Below are 4,996 nucleotides of genomic sequence, written 5' to 3'. Positions count from 1 at the left end.
AATATCAACAGATCCATTTACACTACAGGAAAACTGTCCATTACCGGAGAAATTTCCGGCGGAAGTTCCAGCGGAATTGTTTCCGGCGGTTTTTCCGGCGCATTTCCGCGGATTAAGGTCAAAATTTTTCTGACTATTTTTTTCGACAGAATTTTCCGACGAATTTGCCGATCGAGTATTTTCCGGCAGAGTTTCACGACATTTCCGACCGGATTTCCAAGCGAAATTAAAAATTTAAAAAAATTATTAATAATAATTTAGATTTTTTAGTTAAATTAAGTTAAATAATTTAAATAACGTATTGTTAAATTAATTTTTGAAAATAAATATTTTTCCGACGACATTTTAACTAATTCTTTATTTTATTATTAAATTAAATTAATTAATTTTAAAAAAATGTTCTTGCTTTAAAAAAACATTTACTTTTTAAAATTTAACGTTATACTTTAAATAATAAGAGTTAAATATAGCATGTTTTCCTTTGTGGCTGAGTGGTTGAGGACCTCAGCTGGTTGAGAGGTCGGGTGTATCGAACCCCCTGCTTATGCGTTTGTGACTCGGCATGGGGGGCTAGCTTGAGTCGTTTGGTTGAACCGCGGGCGGGCTGCAGACGGTTTAAGGGCGGCGGCGGGCTCTGCGTTTCGTCTGGAGGGGGCTGCGGCTGATAGCTGCTTGGGCCGGCCGTTGAGCTGTCTGCACATTTTTTTTTTCGATTTTTTTTTCCGGCTGCAAAAACAAATCGCGGAATTTATATTTGCGGTGAATTTTTCGTCGGAAATGCGCCGGAAATATTTCCGTTGCATTTTTAACGCCGGAAGTCATTTTCCGACTCGCGTGTAACCTGCCAGAAAAAATTCCGCCAGAAATGCTAATTTCCGACGTATTTTGGTCATTTTTCCATCGGAAATGGTCGCCGGAAAATGACGTTTTTCCTGTAGTGTTAAATATACTCCAATAAAAACTCTTTATTCAAGAGATGTCTTTTTATATTAATTTTTAAAATTTTAATTTTGAAACATACCCCAAATCTTTTTGTAGTAGCATAAGCACTTAAATAATATTAATATTAGCCTTAATAATAATCTTATTAAACGCTATAATTTTATTTCAATTCTATTAGTTGATAAAGAGATAGATGATTTTAAAATCATTCATGATGAGTATATATGTATTTGGAGTGACCAATGAAGTTGATAGGACCACATTAGATTTTAATTTAACTTATGATTTTTTTATTGTTAATACCTTATTTAAGAAAAGAAATGAACACCTCATCACTTATAAGAATATATATAATAAAGCTCAGATTGATTTTTTTTTTTTAACAAAATAAATCATTTAGACCACAAAGATTGTAAAATTATTTTGAGTGCAAATTTATATACTCAATATCGCTTATTAATTTTGAAGTTTAAGATGAAGGACCAAATATAAAAAATGAAGTAAAATATTATCTCATAAATAGATGGAGGCATTTAAAGAGCACTAACAAACTATTTTTGATAGTAAGATTCAAGAGATTAAGATTTTAACTGTTGATGAGAAAACTAATGTTATGTAGAGAAAAATAACTAGTGATATTAAGAATGTTACAAATGATATGCTTGGAGTATTAAAGGAAAAAATTCATAATAGTAAAAATAGTTTGTGGTCGAATCAAAATGTGCAAAAAAAGATAAAAAATAAGAAACTTTACTATAATTATTGGTTAAGATGTTAAACTATGATAATTGAAAAATATATAAAGAGATCCTTAAGGAGTTTAAGAAAGTAATACGCAATTCAAAGATTTTAACTTTTGATGATTTATATTTTATATATATATATGTACATATAGACAAATAAAGAGATATGAGCAGTACAAATTTAGTTCAAGTGAAGTGCATTAAAGATGAATATAAAGTGTTTTTATTAGAATAGGATATTCAACGAAGGTTGATGAGATATTTTACTAAATTTTTCAGTTAAGATTGTGAGAATACGACTGAGTTTAGTGACCTTAGAATCCAAAATAAAAACAAAGATTTTTATTTTTATCAACATATTAGTAAAAATGATGTTAGAGAGTATTTAAAGAAAAGGAAGTGTGTAAAAACTATTGAACATGATGATATTCAAATAAAGGTATGGAAATGCTTAGGAGATGAAAGAATTTCTTGGCTTACAAAACTTTTTAATATTATTTTGAAGGCTAAAATGATATCAGATGAGTGAAGAATGAGTGTGTTGATTTCTATTTTTAACAATAAAGGTGTTACAAAAGATTATGTGAATTAAAGTAAAATTAAATTAATTTGGCATACTTTTAAACTATGAGAAAGAGTTATGAAGCATAGGTTATGATGTGATGCTAAGGTTTATCAAAATTAATTTGGATTCATGCAAGGAAGGTTTATTATGGAAGCTATACATATTTTGAGAGCTTTGACGAAGAAGAATAATGATAATAAGGAGGACCTATATATGATATTTATTGAGTTAGAGAAAACATATGATAAAGTTATAAGAGAAGTGCTATGGAGAGTTCTAAAAAAGAAAGAGGTTAATAATGCTTATATTTAAGTTATTAGGGATATGTATGCATGAGCTATTACTTGTGTTTAAACATAAGGTGGTTTGACTAAGTATTTTCCAATTTTAGTTAGATTACATCAAAGATTAGTTTTAAGTCCATATCTTTTTGCTTCAATAATAGATGTTCTCACTAGACATTTGCAAGAGGTTATACCCTCGTGTATGCCTTTTGCTTATGATAGTCCTCTTGTTGGTAAGACTATAGAGGGAGTTGAAGGTAAACTTGAATTATGGAGGTCAACCTTAGAGTCTAAAAGTTTTCATTTGAGTAGATATAAAATCGAATATATGGAGAGTAATTTTAGAAGTAATGGATCTAGTGTGAGGATTGTGACTTTGGGAGATCAAGTTACTAATAAGAGTACATGCTTTAAATATCTTGTGTCTTCTTTAATTGAAAAGGTTATTGAGTTTTGAAAATATAAATTTCTTTGGGAAATGTTGATTTTTTTGGAATTTTAGTTTTGAAATTGAAAATATAATTTTAGTTTATAATTCCCTAATAGGTTTAGGTTACAAAACTTTGAATTTATTCTAATTATCATAATCAACTTAGGGAAGGATAACATATGACTCTGAAGGGTCAAAATGATATTTGATTGATTGTTTGACTATAATAAGCTGGATAAGAGATCATTACTTTCATACTCAAAGTTATGATAATAGAATGATATATCTTCCTGAATAAAAGAGATATTATTTACTATCAGTCATTTGAATATGATGATAATGATTGTTGAATTTGACTTTTCCAAATATAATTAATTGAGGTTTTGAAAAAAATTATTTTGAAAATTTTGATCTTGGTTTCTAAATCTCTAACGAGTGCAAGCCTTCATAGTTAATTACATCATAAGAAACCAGAGTTTCCTATGAATACTCTTCATTGAAATATGGGTAAAAATTTTATCAGGAATTTTAAAAGATTGATATCAAAGGAGTGAGGATTGGAAATTTAACTGAGATTAAATCAAATTGGAGCACTTATTCCTGGAGGTCAAGGGATGAAAGGTAGGAGGTGCTTTAGATTATGAAATATTTCAGAATCACTCCAGCCTATCCTAAGTGTTGGACTTGAATTTTTGATTGAAAGATATTTAATTTGAGTGATCAATTTTATTAAAATATTGGAACTCAATTCCTGAAGGGTTGAGGTCTTATAGTCTGAACCTATCTCAGAACCTAATTCTAAATTAAGCACTAAAATTAGTAGCCCAAACCTAACTAATACAATGCAAATCTAGACTTATCGCAACCTAGATTAGGGACCCAGCTAACCACCTAGTCGCTTAAAATTTATATGTCCGATCTTTTATGGAGTGGTAGAGATATTGTGTAGTTAAGTTTGAGGAAATGTTGGTGACATATAGTGTGGATCCTAATTGATCCCTTGACTTATGTTGGATAGATTGATACTTAAAGTAAATACAATTAAATTTTTTGACTCTTTTAAATTGGTTTCTAATGTAATGTATACAAGGCGACTTAATGAATACTTAAATCAGACTGAAGCATATTTAAAAAATCTTAAAATATATTTTATCCTAGAGATTGCACAACATCCCCTTGATAAGACTGCACCAAAATAGGTTAGGTGGCTTGCATAATCCTCCGGAGATTCAAATGATGCATGCTTAAAATTGTTAGAGTTTCTATATGAGCTTAAAATTTTAATTTTGTTAAAGTAAAAAAAAAATTGTCCGTGCCTTCACCAGCCTCCAATCATTCTAGGCTAAAATAAAAATGGCATATAATAAAAAAATTAGAAAAGATATATAATTTATACTATGTAATTAAAATAAATAAATAAATCAAATCAACTTAAATTAAATTCGAAGTCTTTGTGGTAAGTGCCACTTAATATTACAATCTAGGGTCTAAAGAAAAAAAATGATCGAGTACAACTGACAATAATCTGGATTATACTCCTAAGACTCAAGTGACTTTGAGAATGATATTCTTCTTAATCTTCACATCTTTATCCTTCTGCGGGCTCCTGGATTTGTCAGGTCTGGATATCCAAATGAAAAGAAACTCCTCTTCGAAAGAGGTGTTATCTTTTCTCTTTGAAAGTTTGAATTTATCATAACTTAGTTTTTCAAATTGAGAAGGACTCTTCCCTAAGGAATGTCCTCTCCTCTTTTGAATCTATTAGATATAAATATCTCATTTCAAATTTATCACTTTTTTAAATAATTACAACTCAATTGAAATCAAATTATATTGAGTAGAATTAAAAATATAGACTCAAATGTAACCTACAGGATTATCCTAAGTAGTTATAATCAAATTAAAAATCTCAAGCAATTATATTTATCAAAATTAAAATGCTCAAATTCACAGCTTCAATTAGTTATGTTATTTTAACTTAAAGGGGGACTTAGCATGCTTAGCACCTGCACAAAATATGTTAATTGAAAGT

The sequence above is a fragment of the Dendrobium catenatum genome, unplaced genomic scaffold, assembly GCF_001605985.2.
Source record: "Dendrobium catenatum unplaced genomic scaffold, ASM160598v2 fragScaff_scaffold_133, whole genome shotgun sequence".
In the NCBI taxonomy this organism is placed as follows: Eukaryota; Viridiplantae; Streptophyta; class Magnoliopsida; order Asparagales; family Orchidaceae; genus Dendrobium; species Dendrobium catenatum.
The sequence above is the reverse complement of the archived record's forward strand: the minus strand, read 5'-3'. Positions refer to the sequence as shown.